The sequence below is a fragment of the Triticum dicoccoides genome, chromosome 4A (assembly GCF_002162155.2).
Source record: "Triticum dicoccoides isolate Atlit2015 ecotype Zavitan chromosome 4A, WEW_v2.0, whole genome shotgun sequence".
Taxonomy (NCBI): domain Eukaryota; kingdom Viridiplantae; phylum Streptophyta; class Magnoliopsida; order Poales; family Poaceae; genus Triticum; species Triticum dicoccoides.
Window position 1 is genome coordinate 505,664,841 of NC_041386.1, and position 18,108 is coordinate 505,682,948.

The following is an 18,108-nucleotide window of genomic DNA, read 5'->3' on the forward strand; positions in this document are numbered from 1 at the left end:
CTCGCGTCCATCGCCTCCATAGGTGCTTGTGGCTTCTGGTCACTTGGTCTTGGATTGGAGTGAGCAGTGTTGCGCAGAGACTTGGGAGTAGATGGATTGGAGTGGTGGGGCTATACTAGCAAGTAGTTGTACGTACTAGTACAATAGTGGGCTCACATAGCAATTTTGTCTCATGCAAGAGCCTGGCTATATGCGTGCTCCAATGTTCGCAACTGCAACGTTCGGTTTGCGCTTGGCTCTTCGCCTCTTCGAGAAGATGAACAATGATGTTACTGTTGGGGAACGTAGTAATTTCAAAAAATTTCCTACGCACACGCAAGATCATGGTGATGCATAGCAACGAGAGGGGAGAGTGTAATCTACGTACCCTCGTAGACCGACAATGGAAGCATTATGACAACGCGGTTGATGTAGTCGTACGTATTCACGGCCCGACCGATCAAGCACCGAAACTATGGCACCTCCGAGTTCTAGCACACGTTGAGCTCGATGACGATCCCTGGACTCCGATCCAGCAAAGTGTCGGGGAAGAGTTCCGTCAGCACGATGGCGTGGTGACGATCTTGATGTTCAACTGTCGCAGGGCTTCGCCTAAGCACCACTACAATATTATCAAGGATTATGGTGGAAGGGGGCACCGCACACGGCTAAGAAAATGACCACGTGGATCAACTTGTGTGTCTATGGGGTGCCCCCTACCCCCGTATATAAAGGAGTGGAGGAGGGGAGGGCTGGCCCTCTCTATGGCGCGCCCTAGGGGAGTCCTACTCCCACCGGGAGTAGGATTCCCCCTTTCCTAGTCCAACTAGGAGTCCTTCCATGTAGTAGGAGTAGGAGTCAAGGCAAGGGAAAGGAGAAGAGAAGGAAGGAGGGGGCGCAGCCCTTCCCCCTAGTCCAATTCGGACTAGGCCTTGGGGGGGCGCCCAACCTCTCCTATCTCTTTCCCCTAAAGCCCAATAAGGCCCATATACTCTCTAGTGAATTCCCGTAACTCTCCGGTACTCCGAAAAAATACTCGAATCACTCGGAACCTTTCCGATGTCCGAATATAGTCGTCCAATATATTGATCTTTACGTCTCGACCATTTCGAGACTCCTCGTCATGTCCCCGATCCCGGGACTCCGAACTCCTTCGGTACATCAAAACTCATAAACTCATAATATAACTATCATCAAAACTTTAAGCGTGCGGACCCTACGGGTTCGAGAACAATGTAGACATGACCGAGACACGTCTCCGGTCAATAACCAATAGCGGAACCTGGATGCTCATATTGGCTCCCACATATTCTACGAAGATCTTTATCGGTCAGACCGCATAACAACATACGTTGTTCCCTGTGTCATCGGTATGTTACTTTCCCGAGATTCAATCATCGGTATCTCAATACCTAGTTCAATCTCGTTACCGGCAAGTCTCTTTACTCATTCCGTAATACATCATCTCACAACTAACTCATTAGTTGCAATGCTTGCAAGGCTTATGTGAGGTGCATTACCGAGAGGGCCCAGAGATACCTCTCCGACAATCGGAGTGACAAATCCTAATCTCGAAATACGCCAACCCAACATTTACCTTTGGAGACATCTGTAGATCTCCTTTATAATCACCCAGTTATGTTGTGACGTTTGGTAGCACACAAAGTGTTCCTCCGGCAAACGGGAGTTGCATAATCTCATAGTCATAGGAACATGTATAAGTCATGAAGAAAGCAATAGCAACATACGAAACGATTGAGTGCTAAGCTAACGGAATGGGTCAAGTCAATCATATCATTCTCCTAATTATGTGATCCCGTTAATCAAATGACAACACATGTCTATGGTTAGGAAACATAACCATCTTTGATTAACGAGCTAGTCAAGTAGAGGCATACTAGCGACACTTTGTTTGTCTATGAATTCACACATGTATTATGTTTCCGGTTAATACAATTCTAGCATGAATAATAAACATTTATCATGAAATGAGGAAATAAATAATAACTTTATTATTGCCTCTAGGGCATATTTCCTTCAGTATCCCACTTGCACTAGGGTCAATAATCTAGATCACATCGCCATGTGATTTAACATCAATAGTTCACATCACCATGTGATTAACACCCATAGTTCACATCGTCATGTGACCAACACTCAAAGGGTTTACTAGAGTCAGTAATCTAGTTCACATCTATATGTGATTAACACCCAAAGAGTACTAAGGTGTGATCATGTTTTGCTTGTGAGAGAAGCTTAGTCAACGAGTCTGCCAAAATTCAGATCCGTATGTATTTTGCAAATTTCTATGTCTACAATGCTCTGCACGGAGCTACTTTAGCTAATTTCTCCCACTTTCAATATGTATCCAGATGAAGACTTAGAGTCATCCGGATCAGTGCCAAAAACTTGTATCGACGTAATCCTTTTACGATGAACCTTTTGTCACCTCCATAATTGAGAAACATATCCTTATTCCACTAAGGATAATTTTGACCGATGTACAGTGATCTACTCCTAGATCACTATTATACTCCCTTGCCAAAAAACAGTGTAGGGTATACAATAGATCTGGTACATAGCATGGCATACTTTATAGAACCTATGGCTGAGGCATAGGGAATGACTTTCATTCTCTTTCTATCTTCTGCCGTGGTCGGACTTTGAGTCTTACTCAACTTCACACCTTGTAACACAGGCAAGAACTCCTTCTTTGACTGTTCCATTTTGAACTACTTCAAAATCTTGTCAAGGTATGTACTCATTGAAAAAACTTATCAAGCGTCTTGATCTATCTCTATAGATCTTGATGCTTAATATGTAAGCAGCTTCAACGAGGTCTTTCTTTGAAAAACTTCTTTCAAAACACTCCTTTATGCTTTGCAGAATAATTCTACATTATTTTCGATCAACAATATGTCATTCACATATACTTATCAGAAATGATGTAGTGCTCCCACTCACTTTCTTGTAAATACAGGCTTCACCGCAAGTCTGTATAAAACTATATGCTTTGATCATCTCATCAAAGCGCATATTCCAACTCCGAGATGCTTGCACCAGTCCATAGATGGATCGCTGGAGCTTGCATATTTTGTTAGTACCTTTAGGATCGACAAAACCTTCTTGTTTCATCATATACAACTCTTCTCTAATAAATTCTATTAAGGAATGCAGTTTTGTTTATCCATTTGCCAGATTTCATAAAATGCAGCAATTGCTAACATGATTCGGACAGACTTAAGCAAGGATACGGGTGATAAACTCTCATCGTAGTCAACATCTTGAACTTGTCGAAAACCTTTTTGCGACAATTCTAGCTTTGTAGATAGTAATACTACTATCAGCGTCCGTCTTCCTCTTGAAGATCCATTTATTTTCAATTGCTTGCCGGTCATCGGGCAAGTCAACCAAAGTCCATACTTACATGGATCCCATCTCAGATTTCATGGCTTCAAGCCATTTTGCGGAATCTGGGCTCATCATCGCTTCCTCATAGTTCGTAGGCTCGTCATGGTCAAGTAACATGACCTCCAGAATAGGATTACCGTACCACTCTAGTGCAGATCTCACTCTGGTTTACCTACGAGGTTCGGTAGTAACTTGATCTGAAGTTACATGATCATCATCATTAGCTTCGTCACTAATCGGTGTAGTAGTCACAGGAACAGATTTCTGTGATGAACTACTTTCCAATAAGGGATAAGGTACAATTACCTTATCAAGTTCTACTTTCCTCCCACTCACTTCTTTCAAGAGAAACTCCTTCTCTAGAAAGGATCCATTCTCAGCAATGAATAACTTGCCTTCGGATCTGTGATAGAAGGTGTACCTAACATTTTCTTTTGGGTATCCTATGAAGATTTATTTCTCCGATTTGGGTTCGAGCTTATCAAGTTGAAACTTTTTCACATAAGCATCGCAGTCCCAAACTTTAAGAAACGACAGCTTAGGTTTCTCGCCAAACCACAGTTCATACGGTGTTGTCTCAACGGATTTAGATGGTGCCCTATTTAACGTGAATGTAGCTGTTTCTAATGCATAACCCCAAAACGATAGTGGTAATCGGTAAGAGACATCATAGATCGCACCATATCTAATAAAGCACGGTTTTGACGTTCGGACACACCATTATACTGTGGTGTTCCAGGTGGCGTGAGTAGTGAAACTATTTCACATTGTTTTAACTGAAGGCCAAACTCGTAACTCAAATATTTTATTTCCGCGATCATATCGTAGAAACTTTTATTTTTGTTACGATGATTCTCCACTTCACTCTGAAATTCTTTGAACTTTTCAAATATTTCAGACTTGTGTTTCATCAAGTAGATATACTCATATCTGCTCAAATAATCTATGAAGATCAGAAAATAATGATACCTGTCGCGAGCCTCAATATTCATCGGACCACATACATCAGTATGTATGATTTCCAACAAATCTGTTGCTCGCTCCATTGATCCGAAGAACGGAGTCTTAGTCATCTTACCCATGAGGCATGGTTCGCAAGCATCAACTGATTCATAATCAAGTGATTCCAAAAGCCCATCAGCACGGAGTTTCTTCATGCGCTTTACACCAATATGACCTAAACGACAGTGCCACAAATAAGCTGCACTATCATTATTAACTTTGCATCTTTTGATTTCAATATTATGATTATGTGTATCACTACGATCGAGATCCAATGAACTATTTTCATTGGGTGTGTAACCATATAAGGTTTTATTCATGTAAACAGAACAACAATTTATTCTCTTACTTAAATGAATAACTGTATTGCAATAAACATGATCAAATCATATTTATGCTCAATGCAAACACCAAATAACACTTATTTAGGTTCAACACTAATCCCGAAAATATAGTGAGTGTGCGATGATGATCATATCAATCTTGGAACCACTTCCAACACACATCATCACTTCACCCTTAACTAGTCTCTGTTTATTCTGCAACTCCCGTTTCGAGTTACTAATCTTAGCAACTAAACTAGTATCAAATACCGAGGGGTTGCTACGAACACTAGTTAAATACACATCAATAACATGTATATCAAATATACTTATGTTCACTTTGCCATCCTTCTTATCCGCCAATCACTTGGGGTAGTTCCGCTTCCAGTAACCAGTCCCTTTGTAGTATAAGCACTTAGTCTTAGGCTTAGGACCAGACTTGAGCTTCTTCACTTGAGCAGCAACTTGCTTGCCATTCTTCTTGAAGTTCCCCTTCTTCCCTTTGCCCTTTTCTTGAAACTAGTGGTCTTGTCAACCATCAACACTTGATGCTCTTTCTTGATTTCTACCTTCATCGATTTCATCATCATGAAAAGCTCGGGAGTCGTTTTTGTCATCCCTTGCATACTATAGTTCATCACGTAGTTCTGCTAACTTGGTGATGGTGACTAGAGAATTCTGTCAATCACTATCTTATCTGGAAGATTAACTCCCACTTGATTCAAGCGATTGTAGTACCCAGACAATCTGAGCACATGCTCACTAGTTGAGCGATTCTCCTCCATCTTTTAGCTATAGAACTTGTTGGAGACTTCATATCTCTCAACTCGGGTATTTGCTTGAAATATTAACTTCAACTCCTCGAACATCTCATATGGTCCATGACGTTCAAAACGTCTTTGAAGTCCCGATTCTAAGCCGTTAAGCATGGTGCACTAAACAATCAAGTAGTCATCATATTGAGCTAGCCAAACATTCATAACGTCTGCATCTGCTCCTGCAATAGGTCCGTCACCTAGCGGTGCATCAAGGACATAATTCTTCTGTGCAGCAATGAGGATAAACCTCAGATCACAGATCCAATCCACATCATTGCTACTAACATCTTGCAACACAATTTTCTCTAGGAACATATCAAAATAAACACAGGGAAGCAACAACGCGAGCTATTGATCTACAACATAGATATGCTAATACTACCAGGACTAAGTTCATGATAAATTAAAGTTCAATTAATCATATTACTTAAGAACTCCCACTTAGATAGACATCCCTCTCATCCTCTAAGTGATTACGTGATCCAAATCAACAAAACCATGTCCGATCATCACGTGAGATGGAGTAGTTTCATTGGTGAACATCACTATGTTGATCATATCTATTATATGATTCATGCTCGACCTTTCACTCTCCGTGTTCCGAGGCCATATCTATATATGCTTGGCTCGTCAAGTATAACCTGAGTATTCCGCGTGTGCAACTGTTTTGCACCCGTTGTATTTGAACGTAGAGCCTATCACACCCGATCATCACGTGGTGTCTCAGCACGAAGAACTTTCGCAACGGTGCATACTCAGGGAGAACACTTTTTGATAATTAGTGAGAGATCATCTTAAAATGCTACCGTCAATCAAAGCAAGATAAGATGCATAAAAGATAAACATCACATGCAATCAATATAAGTGATATGATATGGCCATCATCATCTTGTGCTTGTGATCTCCATCTTCGAAGCACCGTCGTGATCACCATCGTCATCGGCGCGACACCTTGATCATCATCATAGCATCGTTGTCATCTCGCCAATCTTATGCTTCCACGACTATCTATACCGCTTAGTGATAAAGTAAAGCATTACAACGCAATTGCATTGCATACAATAAAGCGACAACCATATGGCTCCTGCCAGTTGCCGATAACTTGGTTACAAAACATGATCATCTCATACAATAAAATTTTAGCATCATGTCTTGACCATATCACATCACCACATGCCCTGCAAAAACAAGTTAGACGTCCTCTACTTTGTTGTTGCAAGTTTTACGTGGCTGCTACGGGCTTAAGCAAGAACCAATCTTACCTACGCATCAAAACCACAACGATAGTTTGTCAAGTTGGTGCTGTTTTAACCTTCGCAAGGACCGGGCGTAGCCACACTCGGTTCAACTAAAGTTGGAGAAACTGTCACCCGCTAGCCACCTTTGTGCAAAGCACGTCGGGAGAACCGGTCTCGTGTAAGCGTACGCGTAATGTCGGTCCGGGCCGCTTCGTCCAACAATACCGCCGAACCAAAGTATGACATGCTGGTAAGCAGTATGACTTATATCGCCCACAACTCACTTGTGTTCTACTCGTGCAAATAACATCAACACATAAAACCTAGGCTCGGATGCCACTGTTGGGGAATGTAGTAATTTCAAAAATTTTCCTATGCACACGCAAGATCATGGTGATGCATAGCAATGACAGGGGAGAGTGTAATCTACGTACCCTCGTAGACCGACAGCGGAAGCGTTATGACAACGCGGTTGATGTAGTCGTACGTCTTCACAACCCGACCGATCAAGAACCAAAACTATGGCACCTCCGAGTTCTAGCACACGTTCAGCTCGATGACGATCCCCGGACTCTGATCCAGCAAAGTGTCGGGGAAGAGTTCCGTCAGCACGATGGCGTGGTGACGATCTTGATGTTCAACTGTCGCAGGGCTTCGCCTAAGCACCACTACAATATTATCAAGGATTATGGTGGAAGGGGGCACCGCACACGGCTAAGAAAACGATCACGTGGATCAACTTGTGTGTCTATGGGGTGCCCCCTACCCCCGTATATAAAGGAGTGGAGGAGGGGAGGGCCGGTCCTCTCTATGGCGCGCCCTAGGGGAGTCCTACTCCCACCGGGAGTAGGATTCCCCCTTTCCTAGTCCAACTAGAAGTCCTTCCATGTAGTAGGAGTAGGAGTCAAGGCAAGGGAAAGGAGAAGAGAAGGAAGGAGGGGGCGCAGCCCTTCCCCCTAGTCCAATTTGGACTAGGCCTTGGGGGGCGCCCAACCTCTCCTATCTCTTTCCCCTAAAGCCCAATAAGTCCCATATACTCCCCGGTGAATTCCCGTAACTCTCCGGTACTTCGAAAAATACTTGAATCACTCGGAACCTTTCCGATGTCCGAATATAGTCGTCCAATATATCGATCTTTACGTCTCGACCATTTCGAGACTCCTCGTCATTTCCCTGATCTCATCCGGGACTCCAAACTCCTTCGGTACATCAAAACTCATAAACTCATAACATAACTGTCATCAAAACCTTAAGCGTGCGGACCCTACGGGTTCGAGAACAATGTAGACATGACCGAGATACGTCTCCGGTCAATAACCAATAGCGGAACCTAGATGCTCATATTGGCTCCCACATATTCTACGAAGATCTTTATCGGTCAGACCGCATAACAACATACGTTGTTCCCTTTGTCATCGGTATGTTACTTTCCCGAGATTCGATCGTCGGTATCTCAATACCTAGTTCAATCTCGTTACCGGCAAGTCTCTTTACTCATTCTGTAATACATCATCTCGCAACTAACTCATTAGTTGCAATGCTTGCAAGGCTTATGTGATGTGCATTACCGAGAGGGCCCAGAGATACCTCTCCGACAATCAGAGTGACAAATCCTAATCTCGAAATACGCCAACCCAACATTTACCTTTGGAGACACCTATAGATCTCCTTTACAATCACCCAGTGACGTTGTGACGTTTGGTAGCACACAAAGTGTTCCTCCGGCAAACGGGAGTTGCATAATCTCATAGTCATAGGAACATGTATAAGTCATGAAGAAAGCAATAGCAACATACTAAACGATTGAGTGCTAAGCTAACGGAATGGGTCAAGTCAATCATATCATTCTCCTAATGATGTGATCCCGTTAATCAAATGACAACACATTTCTATGGTTAGGAAACATAACCATCTTTGATTAACGAGCTAGTCAAGTAGAGGCATACTAGTGACACTTTGTTTGTCTATGTATTCACACATGTATTATGTTTCTGGTTAATACAATTCTAGCATGAATAATAAACATTTATCATGAAATAAGGAAATAAATAATAACTTTATTATTGCCTCTAGGGCATATTTCCTTTAGTTACTACTACTGCTTCTACAGTGTCGAATCCACTGCTGCATGTCCGTCACCGCGAGCGGGACGGATAGCTTGTTGTAGAAGTACTACTAAGCAAAAGCATGTCCTCGTTTGCGAGCAACCGCGCGCATGGGTGAGGGAGAAGGCGTGTAGTAAAATAAAGCTTCTCCTCGTTGTACGAGTTGACGCGACACATCATAGCACTGGCCCCACATGCTTGCCTCTAAACTTGGCCGAAAGACCCGCAGTGTACAATATATTTGTTGCAACCTCTAACATTTACCCACCACAAATTAAAAATATATGTGGCCATATGCATCGTTCTGATGCAGAGGCCGGGGAGTCCCCCCTTTTCGAAAAAAACAAATTAAAATATATATTTCTGTCTTGACCAGATGAGCGTGCAAACTAAAATCACCAGGGTGTCAGGTAGGGCCAGAAGACTATTTTTTTAGAAGTTAGAGACGGCCACATAGCATGGAGCCGACCCCAATGATTTTAAGCTTATAGGCACGGTACACACTATCCTAGACTACTCGACACATGAAACTGCCACACGAGCGTCCGGGCTGCGCTTGGCTCTTCGCCTCTTCGGGAAGTCGAACAATGATGGAGTACTACTGCACTGGAGGAGTACTATAGTACACTTCTGGCCATCTGACACCGATTAAACTGCTGCATGTCCACCGCGTGCGGGAGGGAGAGCGTGTAGCGAAAGCTTCTCCTAGTCTTACCAGCCACCACGCTCATGGGCGAGGGAGGGACGCTCCTGCCTTTGCGTGTATGACAGGTGGGCCCGACAGGTGTGTGTCATATAGCCAAAGGCAGGTGCAGTTAAGTCCGCGAGGGAGAGGATAATCGAACTTCTCGTTGATGTACGAGTTGACGCGACACATCAAAGCACTGCACTCGATATATTTCAATAATTTGCGTTTAACGATGCATTAATTACAACACATGCATGCATGCCGTGACTCTCCTTTTGATACTTGCATGTGTTGATTAATGCACCTTGAAGTAGTATAAAATATGTGACGGTAAAGCTTTGTAATACCTCGACCCAAGTCGAGAGATGGTTGTGCACGAGGAGGGTGAGATCATGCAGACGGAACAGGACCCGACGATGGAGCTCTCTAAGGTCTTGATGGACCTCACCATGCTCCACTGCCCCTTGTGCCTCCGCCCCTTGATGCCTCCAGTGTATGAGGTTCGAATACACCTCGCCCGTTCGGCTGATTGAGCAAGGTGCAGCTTTCTTGATTGATGTGCTGTTCGATTGATTTCTGCAGTGCAAGGGAGGGCAACTGGCCTGCGCGGATTGCCGCGTCGAGCGCCTCGGGAACCAGCGGCAATGCCAGAAGTGCGAGCGCAGCGGTGGCTTCGATGTGCGGAACACGGCGGTGGACTCCGTCCTTCCGTCGGTGAGGGTGGAGTGCCCACACGAAGGCTGTGGGCTCTACGTCACTTACCACAAGCTCGCCGATCACCAGAGCGTGTGTCCGCTCGCGCCCTGCAAATGCCCCGTGCCCGTCTACGGCTATGAAGGCCCGCCGCCGGCTCTCTACCACCACATCAGCACCGCGCATCCCATGCCCGTGCCAGTTATTGCACGTACATAGCAGTACTCCCTCCTTTCCGGTTTATAGGGCTTAATTCAAAACACTAGGGCGGCAAGAGTGGAACAAAACACTAGGCAAAAGGCCGAGCCTTCCACCCTTTACCAAGTATATAGATGCATTAAGAGAACAAGATAATATAGTGATATCCCAACAAAATAAACAATGTTCCAACAAGGAACGATCTCCAATCTTCACCTGCAACTAGCAACGCTATAAGAGGGGCTGAGCAAAGCGGTAACATAGCCAATCAACGGTTTGCTAGGACATGGTGGGTTAGAGGTTTGACATGGCAATTTGGGAGGCATGATAAGCAAGTGGTAGGCATCATAGCATAGGCATAGCAAAAGAGCGAGCATCTAGCAAGCAAAGATAGAAGTGATTTCGAGGGTATGATCGTCTTACCTGCAAAGTTGTCAGAGTTGACTGGATCCTCAAAAGCAAAGTCTACAGGCTCCTCGTTAGTGAACTCGTCTCCCGGCTCTACCCAAACAAGACAAATAAGCAAAAGGAAAACAATCAACCACGTGCAAGACTCAAACAACATGATGCGAACATGGTATGCTATGCGGGATGCGATATGTGATGCTTATGCAAGATTTGACAAGGAATGATTGAACCTGGCCTCAACTTGGAAATCCAAGAGTGCCACTGGAAAGGTGAGGTGATTTCGGTTGAAATCGATATAAAGATCGCCGGAATCGGATGCACAGTTTGGAAATGGCAAGCAAAACAAATATGGCAACAGTCTGCGATAAACAACAAGTAGCCAAATAAATGCATCAAGATAATTATGCTACAGCACTCAAACAAGACAAAAAAATACATGGTAGGGATCCATTCATGATGCTTGACAAAAGATGAACACTGAGCTATGGCCAAAACATCCATTAACAGGTTCAAACAAGCATGACAAAAATGCAAATGATAAACAGGTTTCAGACTTAGTGAAATTAACACAAGCCTGGAATTCTAGATCAGGTAGCACACTTTGGAGCATGAAAACTATATGCTACAGGAACTTAACATGGCAAAGAAAGGCATGGAATGAAGCTACTCAAAGCACTTAACAAAAGTCCCTTAGTGACCTTGAGCCAAAAGGGATCAGAAAATACAATTGCAAGCATGCGAACATGGCAAAAACATAAACAGATCTCAGATTAGTGAAAAACTGGAGCATGCAAATCTGTTAACGAGTAGGCATGTTCACGAGCTCGAGGCACTCACTACAGAGCATGGCATGACAAACTAAGCATACACCCATCAAGAATACATATCATAGAAGCTATACATGGCAAGAACAACAATATAGCATGCACAAATCAACAACAACATCCTCGGCAAAATCGCTATCGAGTTAACAATCTGCCAGGATTCACGAAATATCAAAAGTAGAGGTCGATTGACTCAAGCTAGGGTGCTCCATAATTGCAAACAAAGACATGTATGGATAGAGCACCACAAGATTAACAAATCATCCTTACTGATCATCCTCAAAAGAGGCACGGATCACTAGTAAACAACATGAACATATGGCATATTGATAAAAATAGAACAAGGACTTAGAGAAATTCTAAGTCCCTGAAATCAGCATTAACGAATGCACTACTTTGCAAGCTTGTGCTAGTCACCACACATGTCACAAAAATACATGGTAAGCACCTCTGTAAAGATAGCATGGCATATAACAAAACTCATGTAGAACTCAGGAGCATATCATGCACACAACAATCATGACAAAAATGACAAATAGCTATTTGGTGCAGCAGATCTGACAATTATCTCAAATAGCTCTCTTCCAACAGCATTTCGGGCATCGCGATGAGCTCAAATGAAAATTATGCAATGAAATGAAATGATGTTCTCTCTGAGACGAACATTTTGATATGCTACACGCCCAAAACAGAGTTACGGGTGCGAAGTTACGGCTTGATGAAAAACGTAAAATAACTAGGGTTTTGGGAGGAAAGTCAACCGATCCAAACTTCAGATCTGGATCCAGACCGGCGGCGCGGATGCCGAGGTTCGCCGGAGCTGCACTGTTCACCAGAGTTCATCGGGGGACTTGGTGAGGAGGGCGCCGACCGGAGCTCCTCAGGCGGCGAGGTGGCGGCGCCAGCGCGGCAAGGTGCGGCGGCGACCGGGCGGTGGTTGGCGACTGGCGGGCGGCGGAGGTGCCGCGACGTCAAGGCGGAGGCGGCACCGGCGACCAGACGACGACGGCGGCGCGGCGAGGCTGCTTCAGGCGCGGGCGGCGCTCGGGAGGAAGAAGGCGGGGCCCGGGCGCGGGAGGAGAGGGCCGGCCTTGGGCCTGGGCGGGCCGGTGGCGATGTGGGCACGGCTGCCCACGTGGCGGCACGCGGTTGGTCCGGGCGGAGCGGCGGACGTGTCCGGCGCGTCCGTACGCTGTCCGGCGCGCGGAGAGGAAGGGGAGCTAGGGTTTTGGGGTGGAAGATCCGAAAATTTTGGGAAGAAGCTATATTTATAGGTAGGAGGGGCTAGGAGAGTCCAAATGAGGTGCGGTTTTCGGTCATGCGATCGTGATCGAACGCTCTAGATGATGGAGAGGGTTTTGGTGGGTTTTGGGCCAAATTGGAAGGGTGTTGGGCTGCAACACACACAAGGCCTTCTCGGTCCCTCGGTTAACCGTTGGAGTATCAAACGAAGTCTAAATGGTACGAAACTTGACAGGCGGTCTACCGGTAGTAAACCAAGGCCGCTTGGCAAGTCTCGGTCCAATCCGAAAATGTTTAACCCCCACACACGAAAAGAAGATAGAAAGGACGACCGGAGGAGATAGGAGCACCGGAATGCAAAACAGACAACGGGGAAAAATGCTCGGATGCATGAGACGAACACGTATGCAAATGCAATGCACATGATGACATGATATGAGATGCATGACAACGGCAACAACACACGGAGACAAAAACCCAAAACCGAGGAAATAAAATAACTTAGCGCCGGAAACGGCAAGAGTAGGAGTACATATTAGGTAAATTACATCCGGGGTGTTACAACACTCCACCACTATGAAAGGATCTCATCCCGAGATCTAGGACTGGAAAAACGCCGTGTACTCAGAACGGAGGTGATCCTCGCGTTCCCAGGTGGCTTCACGGTCGGAATGGTGTGACCACTTGACTTTGAGGAATTTGATTGACTTATTGCGAGTCTTGCGTTCAATCTCTTCAAGAATAGCAACTGGGTGCTCACGATAAGAAAGGTCTTCTTGGAGATCAATGTCTTCGAAGTTGACGGTGCAGTCAGGAGTCTTGAAGCACTTGCGGAGCTGAGAGACATGGAACACGTCTCGCACATTTGCAAAGTTTGAAGGAAGCTCGAGTTGATAGGCGAGATCGCCTCTCTTGCTGACGATCTTGAAAGGACCCACGTATCTAGGGGCAAGCTTCCCTTTGATACAGAAGCGACGAGTACCTTTCATTGGAGAGACGCGGAGGTAAACATGGTCTCCGATCTCGAAAGCCAAATCACGGTGCTTACTATCATAGTAGCTCTTCTGGCGCGATTGCGCTGCTTTGAGGTTATCGCGAATGACCTTGCACATCTCCTCTGCCTCTGTGATCAAGTCATTTCTAAGAAGTTGACATTCACCGGTTTCTGACCAGTTAAGAGGAGTATGGCACTTCCTGCCATACAGAATTTCGAATGGGGCCTTGCCCGAACTGGCTTGAAAACTGTTGTTGTAGGAGAATTCGGCGTATGGAAGACAATCTTCCCACTTCATACTGAAGGAAATAACGCAAGCCCTGAGCATATCTTCGAGAATCTGATTGACACGCTCGACTTGACCGCTAGTTTGAGGATGGAAAGCTGTGCTGAAGCGGATGTTGGTGCCCATGGCCTTCTGAAAAGAATCCCAAAACTTGGAGGTAAAGAGGCTGCCACGGTCTGAAGAGATCACCTGTGGAATACCATGCAGAGAGACAATCCGAGAGGTATATAGCTCCGCCAATTGAGCTACAGTGATCGACTCTTTGATAGGCACAAAGTGAGCCACTTTAGTGAGTTTGTCGATGACAACGAATATGGCATCATTGCCACGCTTGGACTTTGGAAACCCAGTCACGAAGTCCATCTCAATGTGGTCAAACTTCCATTCTGGAATGGCAAGAGGTTGGAGGAGACCAGCTAGCCTTTGGTGTTCTACCTTCACTCTTCTACAAACATCACATTCATTCATGAATTTAGCAATCTCGCGCTTCATTCGAGTCCACCAGTAAGCCTGCTTGAGGTCCTGATACATCTTTGTACTCCCAGGGTGGATGGAGAGGAGTGAATTGTGAGCCTCATTCATGATAACTTTACGAAGGTCACCTGTGACGCCCCCGATTCAATCGTACACTAATCATGCACGCAAATGTGTACGATCAAGATCAGGGACTCACGGGAAGATATCACAACACAACTCTACAAATAAAATAAGTCATACAAGCATCATAATTCAAGCCAGGGGCCTCGAGGGCTCGAATACAAGTGCTCGATCATAGACGAGTCAGCGGAAGCAACAATATCTGAGTACAGACATAAGTTAAACAAGTTTGCCTTAAGAAGGCTAGCACAAACTGGGATACAGATCGAAAGAGGCGCAGGCCTCCTGCCTGGGATCCTCCTAAACTACTCCAGGTCGTCGTCAGCGGGCAACACGTAGTAGTAGGCACCTCCGGTGTAGTAGGGGTCGTCGTCGACGGTGGCGTCTGGCTCCTGGACTCCAGCATCTGGTTGCGACAACCAGAAAGAAAGGAAAGGGGGAAAAAGGGGTGAGAAAGCAACCGTGAGTACTCATCCAAAGTACTCGCAAGCAAGGAACTACACTACATATGCATGGGTATATGTGTAAAGGGCCATATCAGTGGACTGAACTGCAGAATGCCAGAATAAGAGGGGGATAACTAATCCTGTCGAAGACTACGCTTCTCGCAGCCACCGTCTTGCATCAAGTAGAAGAGAGTAGATTGAAGTCCTCCAAGTAGCATCTCCAAGTAGCATCTCCAAATAGCATCTCATAGCATAACCCTACCCGGCGATCCTCCTCTCGTCGCCCTGTAGAAAAGCGATCACCGGGTTGTCTGTGGAACTTGGAAGGGTGTGTTTTATTAAGTATCCGGTTCTAGTTGTCATAAGGTCAAGGTACAACTCCAAGTCGTCCTGTTACCGAAGATCACGGCTATTCGAATAGATTAACTTCCCTGCAGGGGTGCACCACATAACCCAACACGCTTGATCCCATTTGGCCGGACACACTTTCCTGGGTCATGCCCGGCCGCAGAAGATCAACACGTCGCAGCCCCACCTAGGCACAACAGAGAGGCCAGCACGCCGGTCTAAACCTAAGCGCACAGGGGTCTGGGCCCATCGCCCATAGCACACCTGCACGTTGCGAGGGCGGCCAAAAGCAGACCTAGCCTAGTGGCGTTCCAGTCCAATTCGGCGCGCGCCGCTCCGTCGCTGACGTCTGAAGTGCTTCGGCTGATACCACGACGTCGGGATACCCATAACTACTCCCACGTAGATGGTTAGTTCGTATAGGCTCGTAGCCGACTCAGATCAAATACCAAGATCTCGTTAAGCGTGTTAAGTATCCGCGAACGCCGAACAGGGCCAGGCCCACCTGTCTCCTAGGTGGTCTCAACCTGCCCTGTCGCTCCGCCACAAAGTAACAGTCGAGGGCCGTCGGGAACCCAGGCCCACCTCTACCGGGATGGAGCCACCTGTCCTTTCAGCCCCCTCGTCAGAATCACTTGCGGGTACTCAATGAGCTGACCCGACTTTAGTCACCATCTGTATAGTATGTATGTATGTATAGTATATACCCGTGATCACCTCCCAAGTGATCACGGCCCGATAGTATAGCAAGGCAGACTGACAAGAATGTAGGGTCAATGATGATAAACTAGCATCCTATACTAAGCATATAGGATTGCAGGTAAGGTATCAACAGATGTAGCGACAATGTCAGGCTATGCATCAGAATAGGATTAACGAAAGCAGTAACATGCTACACTACTCTAATGCAAGCAGTATAGAGTAGAATAGGCGATATCTGGTGATCAAGGGGGGGGGGCTTGCCTGGTTGCTCTGGCAAGAGAGAGGGGTCGTCAACTCCGTAGTCGAACTGGTCAGCAGCAGCGTCGGTCTCGTAGTCTACCGGAGAGAAGAGGGGGAAGAAATAATGAATACAGAGCAAACAAAGCATCACAAAATATAACAAGGCAATACGCGGTGTTCGGTGTGCCCTAACGCGGTAGTAGGTGATACCGGTGAAGGGGGGAAAACATCCGGGAAAGTATTCCCGGTGTTTCGTGTTTTCGGGCAGAGGAGCCGGAGGGGGAAAGTTGCGAGTTCGATAGGTTAGGGGTGTGTGGCGGACGAACGGACTGCGTATCCGGATTCGTCTCGTCGTTCTGAGCAACTTTCATGTTGAAAATAATTTAATCCGAGTTACGGATTAAAAGTTATGATTTTCTAAAGATTTAAATCATTTTCTGATTTTAATTAATTATTTAAATTAACATTATCCAGAATAGTGTTTGCTGACGTCAGCATGGCGTCAGCAGTCAACAGGGGTGTTGACTGGTCAATCTGACGTGTGGGACCCACTGGTCATAGACTGTTTAGGCTAATCATTGTTTAACTAATCTAACTACTGTTTAATTAAAATAATTAGTTAATTAGGTTAATCTAATTATGATTAATTAACTTAATTAATTCCTTAATTAATTAATTAATTTAATTATTGTTATTTATTTAATTACTTTTATTATTTATCTATATTTTTTTTAATTCCTAATTCCTTTTTTTTAAAATAAAACGTTTTGGGCCGTGGGGCCACCCGGTCAGTGACCTATCAGGCCAAACGGGCGCTGGTGCTTGCGGTTACGGGCCACGGGCGCGGGCGTGGCACGCCCGAGTGGGACGAGGCCACCGGGCGCCGCGGGTAACCGTGGAGGGGAGCGGGCGGCAGGAGGCCGTGGATGGTGCGGTGACGAGCCGCGCGGGCCGGGGAGTAGGGCGGCGCTACCAGGCCAGACGGGATGACGAGCGTGGGCGGCTGCGACTAGGCTCGACAGGAGCGTGCGTCCAGGGCCAGGGCGCACCGGCGAGCGGGTTGGCTCTGGCCGTGGGCGCGCCGGGCGGAGCACGGCCACGGTGGCCAACGGGCGAAACAGAGAAAGGGAGGGGAGACGGCGGCTCACAGTGGGCCGGTCGGGGAGGGCCGCGGGCTCGGGGTGGATGGCGAGGCGGAGGATGGGGACGGGCGACGTAGACGGGGAGGCGGCGCCGACGACGGCGGTTGGCGGGGTGACTCCGGCGGGGTGGTCCGGCGTCGGCGCAGGGCATCGGGGGCGTCGATTGCCCCCGACCGGATCCACGCAGGAGGGGGGTTGAGAAGGCGGGCGATGGCGGGGCCGCGCGGGCGGCGTCAGTGAGGTGGCGGTGGGTGGCGACGGAGTCAGGGCGAGCGATGGGGGCGACGGGATCGGGGTCCGCGGCGACGAATGGATGGAGACGGATGCGGGGCGGCGATGCGGCGGTCCGGCGGAGGAGGATCAGCCGACCCGCGGTGGGTGGCGCCACGGGGCGCATCGGCTACGGGTCCCTGCCCCCGACTTC